Source organism: Parus major, chromosome 1, assembly GCF_001522545.3.
Source record: "Parus major isolate Abel chromosome 1, Parus_major1.1, whole genome shotgun sequence".
Lineage (NCBI taxonomy): Eukaryota > Metazoa > Chordata > Aves > Passeriformes > Paridae > Parus > Parus major.
The window spans coordinates 70,156,345-70,172,231 of NC_031768.1; positions in this window are offsets into that span (position 1 = coordinate 70,156,345).

Consider the following 15,887-nt stretch of genomic DNA (forward strand, 5'->3'; position numbering starts at 1 on the left):
CATCCAGGGCTCATCACATCACTCAATCACAAGTGCACACAGACATATGAAACCAAGAAGTTTCAAGAGCTTCAAACAGCTCTTCAAACAAATTCAAGGTGCATGTTTCATAATCATGTTCAATCCAGGAGACCAGACCATCTCTAACCAGATAATATCCATAAACCATGAGTTATGTGGGATTAAGGGGCTCAGCACACCTATTTTGGTTTACTAATCCACCCCTTTAGCGCATGATTGGGTACTTGCATAGACATACCCTTGGTCTTAGAGCTAAATTCCTCTCTTAGAGAAGCCATCACTTATATATATTTATACATATACAAAAATAAAATACTGATTGTAAGCACAGGGACTATCAACAAAATTGTAATTAAATATTTTTCTAATTCCTAAAAATACTGTAATTTTACCCAAGAAAATTCAGTGCTTACAACATGTGATTTTCTGTGAGACTGTCATTCAATCAATTTTCCAGGGGGACTGATTGAAGCTGAGTGGGTGGAAATTGAGTAACCTGCCAAGGTCACACACTGGGACACTGCTTTTCCTAAGACTGCAGCCCAGCATCTTGCTGACTAGCAGTCCTGCAGGCAGCCTCTACCTGTTAGAAATTACTAGAAATGGCCATATAACTACCAGCCACTGAAGAAAAATGTAACAACATTGGATAACCTCCACATTAATGGATCTAGTTTTCAGGTGGATACTATACAATGGTAAAACCAATTTTTTCAGAGAGATTACTGGATAGTGTTTGCTTCTGTGGTGATCACAGGCAGGTTATTCTGCTGGCCAGCTGAACGTGTCCAATGCACTTTTAGGATGCATTCTAAAATATTCTTTAAAAATATGAATAAGTATTTAGGATTAAAAACTTTCTTAGTCCTGACCTACTGTGGTAAAGAATGTTAAAGTTGCCCTGTGTACATGATAATGTTTAGAAGAGCAACCATCTTTTATCTGTGCTTCTTGTTGTGAAATTATTTCCTAATGATGCCTCATCTCCCGCTGCCCAGGTATGTTGTTTTGCTCCATATGAAGTCGATATGCAAAGAAAAAAACCTTTTTGCTAGTCAGACCAGAATAACTGAAGCATTGTTCTATTTAGCCTGAATTTCTGGAAATATTTCATGCCACTTGAATCTTCTTTGTGCTAAGAATCATCAACTAAAAGGATAAAAAAGGGGTAGTGAAGCCTGTAAACATGTTAAGAGAAAATAATTATGAAATGCTTGATTATGTTACTCAGTGGCAGCATAAGCATACTTTGAAGGTAAGTATCAGCCTAAGGTTCCAAAAATCAGGGGTGATGTAGAGAAAATAAAATTATGTATCAAAAGTAGAAGAACAACATGAAAATAAAAAGAACTTAACATGGTTTATAATAATGAAATAGATTAGATTAAAATAAACATTGACAGAAAATGCCTTTTCCTTGTCAAAAAACTTGGTTCAAGTACAGAATAAAGTATCCACTTAAAGGGTTTAAATATCTGTATTACTTTTACCTACATGATCTAATTTTTATTCCCTATTTTTTATTTCCCTGACTAATTAAAAACAATTCTTTCAAATGCAAATATGCAAGTAAACAACATATCTCTGAAATTACCAAAATAGGGTGTTAGGGCCCCAAATTCAGTTAAAGATCTTTCACAATTCTGGCTATAAAACATTCATATTCAAATCACTGTACTGTGAAGTCACACTGTTGTGGATTGACACCTGCCTCATGTTGACCAAAGCCACTCTGTCACTGCCCTCTCAGATGGACAGAAGAGAGAAAGTAGAAGAAAACTCTCATGGGTTGAGATAAGGGCAGGAAGAGATCACTCACCAATTACCATGATGTACAGAACTGGGGAAAAGTAATTTGATTTATTACTAATCAAGTCAGAGTAGGATAATGTGAAATAAAAACAACTCTTACAATATGTTTCCACCACCGCTTCCCTATTCACAGACTTGACTTCACTCCTGACTTCTCTACCTCTTCCTAGCATGGTGCAGGGGGAATGGGGTGCTGGGAGTGGAGGCTGCAGTCAGTTTATCACATGTCTCTGCTGCTTCTTGCTCCTCAGGGAAGAACTCCTCACACTCCTCCTCTGCTCCAGCCTGGGGTCCCTCCCTCAGGAGACTGCAAACTCAATGAACTTCTCCCACCTGAGTCCTTCCCATAGGCTGCAGGTCTTCACTAACTGCTCCAGTGTGGATTCTTCAGGAACAGGTTGCTCCAGTGTGGGTCCTTCCGTAGGCTAACAGGTCCTGCCAGGAGCCTGCTCCACTGTGGGCTTTCCATGGGGACACAGCTTTCTTCAGACACCCACTTGCTCCAGCGTGGGAACCTCCATGAGCTGCAGGTGGGTCTCTGCCCCACCATGGTTGTCCATGGGCTGCAGGGGCAGGGCTGCCTCACCATGGTGTGCACCAGGGGCTGCAGGGCAATCTCAGCCCTGGTGCCTGGAGCACCTCCTGCCCCTCTTTACACATGATCTTGGTGTCTGCAGGGCTTTTTCTCTCACATATTCTCACTCCTGGCTCCAGCTTCTGCTGCTACTCCTCTCCTGTTTCTCAGTCTGTTATTCCAGAGGTCCTACCACCATCACTGATGGTTTTGGACTTGGTCTGTGATGGTTCTGTCTCAGAGTCAGCTGGCATTGGCTCTGTAGAATATGGGGGAAGCTTCTGGCAGCTTCTATCAGAAGCCACCCCTGCAGCCACCCACTACCTAAACCTTGCCATGTAAGCCCAACAGACACATGAAAAACACTCAGAAAGGAAGAGATCATGCCTGGCTGGTTCTGAACATCTGCCTGATAAGTAATTCCTTACTAATACTCAGCATTTCTTTTCTCGGCATTCTTGTTTTAAATCCAACTCATCAAGAAATATTTTCTCAGAACAAACATTTTAATACCTCTCATGTTCCAAAACAAGAGCTAAGTATTTTCTTGTTATTGCAAATGATCTGTAGCAATTGCTGTATATTAAAGTACACCACATCTTTGAAATAGATGATTCAATGTAAGATATTACGTAAAGACTTTTTTTCAATCATTCCTGAATTTTGCTTTTTTGAATGTTCCTAAGGAGAATTCTTCTGCATAGAATGATTTTCACAATTCAAGACACACTTTGGAAGTGATGTTGTCCTTTATAGACCAGCTGAAATTTAGAAGAATCTGACCATGCTGGCTGAAAAAACCTACATAAGTTTCAGACCAGCCTCATCTATGAGATCTTTCAGACTCCACAGTAAAGTATTCCTAAACAGCAGTGAATGTATGCAGCTTTATCAGATTCAACAAAAGCTAGTTAATCATCTGGAAAAAACATAAAAAGAGACCTTTTTTTCCCCTCACAACCCTCTTCCTCTTGGTCTGCCTATCAGCACAGGAACTGCAGAGATCTCTCCAGCTCCACAATCAAGGGAAGGATCGATGCAGCTGCTTTACCAGGAAATCTTTGCACCTGGTGAGAAGAGCCACGCATCCCCTTGCCATTCATATCTCTGATTCAGCTGCTGAAGGTCTGGGGGGCTTTCAACTCATAGCAAATGTGTTGCTGATTCAGAACTGCTTTGTGTAGACAAAGAACAGACTCAGATGCCTCAGAGAAAAGCAAGAAGTGGGGAGGCCAAGGATTTTAGACACTATTTGGGGATATTTTGCTAGTCATCTGCATTCTAACCAATCCAAAAAACATCCTGCCTAGTTTATTGTGTGCTCTGCTGCAACCAGGTATCTAAATCTCTAACAGGATGCTTTATTAGAGCCTTTGTTTCCTCCCATTAAAAAGATAAATGAAAAACCAATCCTATTAAGGAAGTACAGATAATTTATTCATTACAACATCCAATAAATAAGAACAAGTCCATGCAGAGAACTAGCAATTAGAATCTCACCTCCTAAAAATATTTCAGTGGAGCAAAAGTAGCCTGTTCTGTGTGGATGCAATAGTCTCACCTAACCAAGCAGATTAAATCAGCCAATGAGAAGAAGAAGTCTGGTTTAATTCACTTTTTTCACTGGGGAGCTGTGTTATAGGTCTTGCATCACGCTTAAAGGACTAGTAGACTTATGAATATGGGGAAAATTAGATAATTTACCAAGCACCTAGTCATTAAGTACAGCCTAATGGGATGCTCAGAAGAACATCTGAACATGCATTATTGTTAATGCAATAGATAACATTCAGAAAGAGTTTAAATGGACAAAGTTGCTTGAAAAAGACATATTAGGGTTCTGAAACCTTTCCAGAGCTTTGTTCGTTCAAAGACAATAACTGGCAGGCTGCCTAAGAAAGGGAATGTGTTAAAGAGAAAACTATTATATCTGGCACTTCTTTTGCAGGAAACTGTAACTCCTATGTCTCATTTTTCTGCTCTGCTTGATAATGTAATAATTCTCATGAAAGGAACGCACAGAAATATAATGAAAAATGATACGATTGTGCAGTGAAAGATAAAGCAATTTGAAACTTCATGGTTACAAAGTACAGCATGGTGCTTCAGCTGTGTGCCTGTCCATTGAAGTCAACACAACTCCTTTACCTCCAAGTGTTCACACTACCTTGAAAATTGAGTTGAGTTCAGCTGAGTCTCAGTCTCTGTCTATCTGGACATTATCTCTAGGTAGTTATTTCAGGCTCTGTGCATGCATGGAGCAAGTATCTCAGAACTACATCTAAATCTGCTTCTATTGACAGACAAAGCCCATTTGAAGAGGGAGGGTGTGTGTTTCTGTGTGCATTTGAAACTCCAGTGTTAACAGTTCAACCCCTATTTCCTCTACCACAATAAATTTCTCCCACACCTGCTTGTATTTTAAAAATATGAAATGTGAATATGTACAATGTATTTCTAAATAATAAAAAAAATACAATCTGCAATTGGCATTGGACTATTATCATTCATGCTGATGTCTTCAATTAATCCATCCATCAATCAATCAATCAATTAATCAGCTACAGACAAACTGTCAGTTTCCTTGTAGGCATTCCCAGAAAATAATTAATTCAAAATGTAACACAAATTTTATCAAGTTCACCAGTAGCTTTCCCTTTCCCTTTCCCTTTCCCTTTCCCTTTCCCTTTCCCTTTCCCTTTCCCTTTCCCTTTCCCTTTCCCTTTCCTTTTCCCTTTCCCTTTCCCTTCCTTCTGCAGAAACCAGCTTTAAACAAACTCTGTACATCTCCCATTAGATGAGTACATTGAGAATTTGATCTACCTAATTTATTAAAAGAAGCACTGAGCAATTTTTTTTCTTACATGTATCACCAAGTAACATTCAAATCTGGAAAATATCACCAAGTGTCAGGATACCTCTATCTCAAATCACAGGAGCATTTGGAAACACTTAAAAGCCTTTGTACTAATGAGGAGAGAGGACTAATGAGGACAGAGTGCTCTTTGCAGGCAACTGTGATCACTGCTGGTGTACTCAGCCTCCTGTGTGCTCCACAGTGGGATGTGCTGCCCAGGCTCCTCCTGTGGATAAATAAAATTCTCCCACTGGGTTGTAGGGCTGTGCAGTGAGCAATGTACTGCAGAGCCAGAGAGAAGCAGAAGGAGATCTGAGTGCTGCAGAGTTCCCCTGCCATAATGGAGCACAAGACCGAGTGTCAACGATTGATTTCATTTAGACACATCCTCTTAGCACTCAGAATACAGAGCAGCCTCAGTGTAAGGTCCTTCAAAACAAGAGCTATCTGCCACTGCACCCAAACATTGCTCTTCAGGGATAAACTGAGTTTCTGTATTTTGGTGACATAGCTACTGGATCAGTTTTAAGCTAATCTCAAAAGTCCTGAAAACAATACCAAGAGGAAAAGATCAAAGTTATTTAAAGGTATTCATGAACTCATGAATAACAGCTTCTTGTACAGATAGATGACACCTGGGACCTGAGTTAAAAAAGGTCAAATCAGCATCACTAATATAATGACCCCTAGGAGCAACAATTCAAGATCCTATCCTTGAGGGACTGACCCAAGGCTATAAGCAGCTTCAAATCACTGGTCTTTAAAAACAGTTATTTTATTGGACCTGATTAATAACACTTCATCCAGTCTAAGGCCAGTTGTGGTACATGCTTATCCTATTACCATTCAGTACAGTGACAAAAATGATGATTACTAAAGCAATCAAATAAAGAAATATATTTCTCTATGAACATCTTAGGATCAAAAAATATCAGTCATGAGGAGAGGCAAGTATAATGCAATGTGGAGCCATAAATCAAAATCTTGGAAATTAAAGTTCATTAGTAATCGTATTAGCAGTATAACAAGTTGTAATATGGAAGCACTTTACAGCTGTCAGTAGAAAGACAGAACCAACAGCCTGACCCAGGACAGTACATCCATCAGCATCAGCTGGACAGGTAAAGAGGACAACTGGGAAATGGACAGTTATACAAAACTTATAAGGCTTAAGGTTAAAGAAATTTTCTCTTTTGTAGAGTCAGAGGTTTAAAAATGAAACCTCCTTAGCTCAGAGGAAAGGTAAATACATTGTATATTAATGACTAGGAGTTACAAAAAAAGTCTCATTGAATAAATAGCTCTTAGTCATAAAATGAGAAAGAGTTGTGGAATCCATCTCCCTGTAAAACAGTGGAATCATCTTAAAAATTATAATTCACAGTTTCATTATAACTATAATGAAATGTGAGCTTGCAGATCAAACAAATTCATCATTAAAAGACATAAATCAAAGAAGCATTAAAACAAAGATGTATTTGATAATCAGATGCAGATATTGAAATTGGTATTGGGCTAATAAAGTGTTCTCTCTAATACAGAATATTCTAGATACAAAGATCTTATTATAAGCTGACAAATCAGAAGTTTTAAAAATCTGATAAAGAAATTCCCTAAATTACTTAAATCTCCCACACTTTTCTTTTATGGTTTTAGGGTTTAAAAAAAACACTGCGCTCAAAACCCACACAGTGTTTAGAATAGGATAAGGAGAAGTCGCTTAGGAGAAGATGCTTATTCCAAAGATAGATTTCAAAAAATCACAAAGTGGTTGAGGTTGGAAGGGACTTCCTGAGATTGTCTAGTCCATCCCCACCTGCTCGAGCAGAGTCAGCTAAATGAGGTTGCCCAGGGCTGTGCCTCGTTGGGTTTTGAATATCTCTACAGAGGGAGATGGCACTGGGCACTACTGAGCAGATTCCAGCTCCCTTATCTCAATTCCTTCCAAACAGGTATCAGTACACATTGATAAGATCACCCCTAGGGTTCTTTTCACCAGGTTTCCTCTTAAACTCGGCAGAATAAAATATTCTTTTTTAATTCAGGAGGATATTGGGTAAATCTCACTAAAATTTCCAGAGTTAAAATACTTGAAAATTGTGCTCCCACTGCTCTAGATATTTAGTCCAAGTGGAATTGCCAGTTTGTTCTATCACAGATTTTACAGGGCATTTTGAGAAATCTTTGAGACTCTCTCTGCTCTTGGGTCTTTAATTGTAATAAATTGCTAATGAAAAGCTGTGAGCATAGTTAACTTGAAAAGGGTTGGTTTCATTTGCTGAAGGGAGGATCCCAAATAGTGTCTCTTTTTAGTGCTGTGTCTGTCAGCAGAGAAATATTTTACCCTGAAATCCTTACACAGATCTAAATGTATAAGGCTTTACATAAATGAAATTATAAGCTATATACCAGAGGGGCCATATCTTGGCCTTTAATTATATTCCCACCAATAATACTAAATATTAATCATTAGCAGACATGCTCTCCAACCCTTTGATTGGAGAGTTTACCTGGAAGTTTATTCAGCTGCTTTCCTGGCAGGAAGAAGGGAATAGTGATTATTTCAAAGTGAAATAGTCCTCTGAAAAAGATTCAGAAAAGTTTCACATACCTGAGAGCTCAAAATGAGATAACAGAAATTTTGGCATTTAAATCTGTGAGCACATCGATTGGTTTAATTTTTCACTGCATTATTAGGTGTTTATTATACTTTTTAAATCAATGTTTTACTTCCATGATATCAACAGTGGCAATAAGATCCTTCCAACTAAATACTTAATAGCAGTTTGATTTCTTTAAAGTCAAACTTTATATTCTCCACCTAATTCAATTCACAGTTCAAAAGTAGCTGTCAGAGCATTTGAGTAAAGGGGTTCTTGGTTGAGCTAGAAGAGACATTATAATGAAGACAAAACAGCCAAAGGTAATAATTTTCAGAAGCAAAGAAGATACATTTTGGGCAGTATTAAAGACTTAAGAACACTGAATGCATTCTTCTGTATAATCATGTTTGTGTAGGCAGAAAACAGTGTAATAATTACTAGTACTATTATTAAAATAGTATATGGTCACTTAGTACATTAATGGTAATGTGCAGTGTGAATATAGTTTGCATCATCTGCAGACATGTCAGGGAAGCTTATTCAGGGAATAGAAATCTCATTAATTAAATGTGAAGATGATACCAATCTCAGAGCTTTTCTTACTTTTAGAGAAGAAAGCAAAAATGACATGAGAACACAGAAGAATTAATATATTCAGTAAATGAAAATTTAGAGTTCTTATTAGAGAAAAGTGAGCTAACAGACCTGCTTTAAAATTTTCTGTGATAGTAAATATGAGAGAAACATGAAAAGCAGAGGAAATAGACGGCATAAAATGATATGTTAATTTATAACACGATACAACAAGAAAATAGATGAAGACTGTTCAGCTGCATTAAGCCTGCAGAAAGCTGGTGATGGTCTCATGCCACACAGCTCTAACAGAACAGTTCCTGAAGTTCTGCCTTTGTTTTAGAGGCTTTATTTAAATGAATAAAGTAAAAAAAATAAAAAATTTAGAAAGAACTGTGAGGAAAGGCTGCTACAAAAGAAGCTGCTGAAAGACCTCACTGTGCTCTTTCTGGCCAGGTGGCTGCTGAGGCAGGGTCTGCAGTGTTGTGTTAGGCCATGGCTCAGCAGAGAAAAGCCACACATGGACACTGTAAGCCATGTACTGAGAGTCTCTGCATGTGGTTTTTTATGGGCTACAGACAGCTGCATATGGAAAATACACCTTTGGGTTCTTGGACAATATTAATTCCTTTTCCAGTTCACCTGACACAGCTAGTAGTTTCCCCAAGCTGGACAGCTGAATGTGGCACTTGGTGTTGCAGAGGGCAGGGCTCATCACCTCTCCCACTAGGGAGAGTTCAGGAAGGCATCAAAAACTCTGTGAGATTTACCTGGTTAGCCCAAAGGTCTGGGTTGCCCTGCTAGAAACTGCTCAGCCTCATGACACCAGCTCTCATCTGATGGGGGGCACTACTCCTGCTTTGATTTGCAAGAACTAGGATGGGGTTGAGGTAGAATCTGAGGTTTTTTGTCCTTGCAACCCCTCAACAACTCTTAACAAGCACTCTGAGCTTCCTCCTAAGGAAGGAGAAGGTTTTTTCAAATGGGCATCTGAGAAAAAAAGAAAAGTAATAAATATGAAAAGGAAAAATTATGTCAGGAAGTTAAAACTGGGTCCTGCATGTGACTAAAATCAGGTTCGAGAATTCCAAACAACCTGGAGAGATGAGATGCAACCGTTAAAATGTTGCCATTTTGACATTTTATTTTTGAATGCTGTTGATAATCTTTGATGCCAACCTTTAATGTCAATACCTAGTGTTTGTAACATACTGCATCACCGTTGTTACCATTATTGTTGCTATTGGTATAGTAAGATTCTGATTAAACATGATTGTTAAACAGATATGGGATAGTGAGCCCAAAGCCCAATCTTAGGACTCAAAGTACTTAGGTATGTTACACAACTTAAGGCATTTTCACAGCAATAAAAGGCAAGAAAAAAAGGAGTGGGGTGCACATTTGTCTTCCAGAGAAAGATAGATCCTGGTGGACAGAAATATTTCTAGAAGTATAGTTTTGATTTATTTAAATAATTTTAAAATAATATGAAATAAGTAACGGTAATTTTTTTTAATTTCTAGAAGGAACGACACAGTAAACCATGTAAATAAAGACTATGCACATTATAAGACATGCTGGTTTTGAATGAGGAATATTCAAAGTTGCCCTAATATGGTTTAAATTGTGCAATTGATTTTTGAACAAATTTCTAAATAAACAGCAAATTCAAGAGATGTGTTGGATATGTTGACTTCATAAATGATGATTTATTCTGTACAACTTTTCCAAAGGATAGTCCCAAAAAAATCTGCTGAAAGAAAATGTGGATTGTTCCTCTACTAGGCTGTCCCTTGGTAACCATGGAAACTGCAGACTTGCCCAGGACATAAAAGAGAACTATATTGCATTGGACACATTTATTTGTTTAGATTCGAAGTTTTACAGCAATAAAGCCGTATAACATTGTGAGCCGGTTCTCTGTCAGGGCTGTGACCTCCACACTGCAGCAATACTCCTTGGAAACAAGAAACTCCGTAAATCTCTAGTGATCTGGTGCAACAGCAGCTGTTATTGCTGTCAGCTTTGTGTTCCTGTGAAGTAGAAAATCATTACAGATCAATAAATCAGTCTTCTGAGGAAATATTGGAAGATGATGGCTTCATCTCTCTTCCACCCTTGCAGTGAAGAGAGACGCAGTGAAGACAGGGGCTGCCCCAGCAGCATCTCATCCCTGCAGAGATGCATGGGAGAAGAAGCCCTCAAGCCCTCACCTCCTCTATGAAAATGTTATGTCTCACTCAAAAATTATTAGCTCATAAAGGTGGCCATCATCCCCGATGTCTGGAGACAGAGTCACATCAGTGCCATGGGTACGGCCATCACACGGATGACTCTGCTTTGTTCCAAGGTAAAGGTACAGGAACTGCTCGGGAGTGAGGAACTGGCCAGCTGGAGCTTAACATGCTAAGAAGGCTGGTAATGAAGTTTAAAGGAATTTTAATTCAAATTTGTCTGAGAATTGTTCATTGCAGTGTTCAGTGATGAGGCGGTGGCAGAAATGCTTTTTCCCCAAATGACATCGTAGCAAGAAGGGATACAATTTTGGTTACCAATTCTGTCCAGTGTCATTTAGAAAAAATGCTTTAAAGAAGATCTATTAAAAATTTTGGGTTAACTGTTTTTACATGTATATCACACAATTAGATTAACAGCTAATTGTTAACATTCACCCCCAAACCATGAATGTGTTAAGGATTACTGAAATTAATTGAGGATTAAGTTCTAGGAAAAAAAAATAATATTTCATTTTAATTCAACTTCTACAGTTTATGAAGACTCTCTGAAGAGAATAATGTCTATTCCCTGATGACTGAATCTTACTAACTGCTGCCATGCAGCTTTTTAATCAAAGATGTGCCCTATGCATTACAGATCAAACCAAAAGTATTCTGAATTGGAGACAGGGCTGGCTTTCCGTGAAGCTTCTCTGCTGCTTTAGGTGACATGTGGCCAGTTCAGCTGTGCAGACAAAAGAATTTGCAGCTCTGTGACCAAACAAAACAACAAAAAGAATAAAAGAACAACCCTCTCCAAAGAAACAAACAAATGAACAGACAAGAAAAGAAACATCAAGGAAATATTTTGTGTTAGGAGTTGAAGTAAAATTCTTTAGCCTGAAATTCTTGCCTTTAAAGAATTTCTTAGGTTGATTTAAAAATTAGAAACATTATACAAAAAAAAAAATAGCTAAGATTTTTAAAGTATCTATGTTTGTTTTTTTTTTGTCAGAAAATTTTAAACAAATACTGTTTGTGGCACGAGCAGTTTTGGTTACTCTTTGTATAATTGTACACAACTATTAGTTGTGTACTTCAAACAAATGTTTTGCTGAGATCTGTTGAACACTTTGTAAAATTATAAAAATCTTTTTGCAGAGCACAGGATTGTAAGGAATTAGTTCCTTACAGCAGATTTGTTTCCTTGGTATGATCCTACTGAAAGGAGTTTGGTGGTTTGGGTTTTGGGTTTGTTTGGGTTTGTTTTGTTGTTTCTTTCATTAAATATCACAAACATTTGTTTGAAAAGGAAAATGCTATCCTGTTTCATCAGCAAAGTTACTTTGCTTACTTTTAAATTCCAGCTTTTCAGAATAAAATGTTCCTTAATGGTGCAGGAAACACCTTTTCATCTAGTGTTGTGGCTTAATTTTCCCTTTCAGCCATTTAAACAGTTTCTCATATTTCTCATATTTTATGTGAAAAGATATTTCATAGCATTAATTTTGAAATAAATGTGTAAACAAAGAAGTAATATTGGTGCAGGCAGCTTATTTATGCCTTGAAGAGTTTTGACGTAATCTTTAAAATCTTATTCCAGCAGTTCTTTCTTAGCTTTAATGTGAGTTTTGTTTGAATATGAATTTGGGCAAGGGTCCAAGGAGGAGGAAATAAAAGGTGAACTTTCCGAGGAAGTTATTATGGAGTGTAAGAATGAAAATTAATAAAATTATCTGTAAAGCTGCCAATACTGTGAGAGATATATTTATTAATCTTGCATAAATTTGAAAGAAAACAAAATAAACACAAAATAAATAACAAGACTGTCAAAGAGTAAACTCATATGAAATCTCAACATGTAAAATAAATTAAACTGTATTTAAATTTCAGATATGATAGATAAATAAAATCTTTCATCACACCAGATATTATTTAGGGTCTTTCAGGTAATTTGAGAAAAAGTGTAACTGCATTTTCTAAAAAGCTAAGACAAAAGAGAAATATTGTGTGAAGATTGTAGAAAGTAATTAAATGCCAACTCCCTTGGCAATTAGCAATATGAAAACTCTGTAAACATGCTCTTAGGATTATGGGATTATTATAATTTACTATCTCAATGCATTCCTTTGTCTTTACATGCAGGAAAAGCATTTGACAAGGTTGAGTGGTCAGTTTTTAATCAAGTAAACATTTTTAAAGTGTTTCAAGGATACAGAAGTGGAAAATGAGTTTTAAAAAGCAGTGGCCTTGACAAGTTTTCCAAATAAACTTATTTTAAAAGAGAACATAAAAGGTTTCAGAAGTTTACCGCTTTTTTGAGAGTTGTATTTCATTCAGTTTCCCATATCCACTGGTGTCATCCAAAGCAATCATACCAAAAATAGAGCATTCTGTTAGGATGCCTACAAGTGCCATGTCCATTGTAAAATCCATTACTTTGAGGATGTTATATAAGGGAATTTAAATTGCGGTATGTGAGCAGAAAGCACACTAAGAATGCCCAAGAGATGGACTGTGCTTGTCTGAACACAGGAGCACACCAGTGGCAGAGCCCTAAGGAGCTGCACATCAGCAAGCCCCACCAGGCCAGGCAAACAAGTCTTGGCTGGGGAGAGCTGTAGGATGGCAACTTTGCCAGTTCTGGCCTTCCTTCAGAGTGTAACTTTGCTGAATTGTTGATAGTAGGGGAAAGCAGGGAAAATCCTGATTGGGCCATCAGTCCCGTTCTCATCAAGAGTTTTAGGGAGCAAAGAAGCATTGAGTCAAATTCTCTGCTGCTTCCCCTGAGAGAGAGAGAGAGAGCACAGCATGTACAGCTCGGGGAGGTGGAGGTGTTTAAGGAAAGGGATGTTTGAGGAAATCCTCTAGAGCAGCTTAAGTGAATCATGTGGGAACACGGACTCCTACCTCCACAGGTGGTGTGCCTTATACCCTGACAGGATTGTATGAAGGGTTGGAACAGAAGATAGTATCTGGCCCATTTATTTTCACTATGGATTTTACTCCTCTTTATTTTTTAGTTTTTTTCAAGGACATTTATGGTAGTAAGTATTTAGTATATTTTTATTTTAAAAGCCTCATTAAATTCTATCATAACTGAGAAATTAGCAGAGGAAAAGAATATCTGCTCCTATTATTATGTATTTATTGTTCACTTATTTAAATTTTTGCAGTGCTTGTTACAGATTAAAATAATTTATTTTCACTAAACGGGAAGCTGAAGTAGTGAGTGATTCCTCTGAGGTTTGGGATTGCTGTTGGCTCGTATATGTCGTTCTCTTTGTGAGTGAATGAGAGCATCACATTGTGTTGGTCATAAATATGCCATTGTGAAATATGGTAGACTTTAACTCTCTCACTGCAGCAACTTATCCATGTATTTTCCTTAATCATAAATGGAAATTAAACTCCTTCACCTCAGCATAATAGGGGCATCCTTCCCTATGACAGAAGAAAAAGTTTCAAAGCATTTCTGCTTTAAAAGACTTTATTAGGTTTTCAAGGTGTATTAAAATGAATAAGGGTTATATCAAGTGATTTGTCACTCTCAGCAAGCCAGAATAGCAGGAAAAGTAGATTTATTTGGGATATTTTTCCAGTCAATGTATTTACAGCCTCCACATTTCCTTGAGATAAAGCTGGGTCAATTTCTAAAGCTTTTTTTTTTCTTTTTAAATGATTTACAGCAAAGTCCCTCTGCATATTTCTATTTTCTCTCTCTATTTCAGATGTCTCCATCTCTTCTTTATATTGAAAAGTCATTCCCAGGTAGGTGGAATCACTTGCTCTGAGAACATCTCTGGGGTTTCTCTGTGTCAATTCAGGGAACACAGGTGCTATTTTTGGGGCATCACATTAAACCAGTTTTGTCTTGCATTTGCCTTTTATCACTTATTTCAGCACAGCCATATTACCAGGACAGTAGGTATAGCTTTTTTTCTTTATAGGAAGAGTGGTTTGGTGAATTTTTTTCTAGTACCACTTCTGTGCTGCATTTCTGTGTTCAGTGATGGGAGGTACTGTGAAAGTCTGTGAGTGCACAGTGTAATGGCTTGAGTACAAAAGCAGGTCAAATGCCACCCTAGGCTCTCATTCCAGGGGCTGTAGGCAGACCTGGCTTGGAGTCATCTCCTCAGTGCTGGAAAGGCAGTGGAGGTGATTCAGGCATGTTGGCTAAAAAAGGCAAAGGACAGGGAGTAAGGACAGAGAGAGAAGTACACCTGCTGCTGCTGCTGCTACTTCCTTGATCTAAGGAAATAAGTTTTTGGTTGTTCTGGTAATAGATTTTTCTTTAAAATATTTTATCAGTTATTTGTTAGGTCCATTTTTGTCTCCCTAGATTGTGAGCAAAATTAGTTGCTGACACAGATGTGTACATGTTTCATTGACATTGTGCTTATCTTCCCCAGCAAATTATTGACCTCAACCTCAAGAACCGTAGTGATTCAATTATGGGAACAGGCTGTAGTATTTTGCCCCATGAGAGGTGAATAGTGAACTGAGAAACACCTGCATTATTTCTATGACTTGTTTATCTTCCTGCTGAACTTGTGGCTTTGGTGTTACTCAAAAGAGGCTTCTAAAGGACCAAGTAGGCAGGGTGAAACGATGACCTTGGTCATCAGACCACCAAGAGCAGCCAGGTAGACTTGGCACAGTCAAACCCCAAGCCCCAAGCTGGGTGACAGTGACACACTGAAAAGAAGCCGGTGTAAACTGAAAGGCCAGAGTTTCCCCATGGCCCTAGCAAACACTGTTGGGCCTCTGTCACCCCAGGAGAAAGTGTTGTGGCCAGGCACAGACTCAGTTCTACCAGGTACAGCTACATTAATTACAAAATTTCCTGATCACACAGGGTGAGGCTGAAGGGGAATGCCTGGGTCTCCTGCATCAGTCAAGGGCAAGGAGATGGTTCTCTTTTCCTTGTTTCAGCCATGCCAGGAGAAGTTTCACTACTGACATGGACCTCAGAAACTCAGACAAGATAGGGAATAGAAAAAAATGTCTAATGATAGCAAAAATCCTCTCCAACACAAGAGAATTAATTGTTTTGCTCCCAATATTCCTTCTGGAACTGCTCACAAATCCATGTTATTCAATGGCCTGCTCTCATTTTTAAATACTGGGATTATAGATTGAGGTAAACCATTTGGAATAATACCTCTTCTCTCTATTTCTTGCTGACATTGGAAAGAAGTTTTGTCTAATAATGTGTTGATATATTTGAA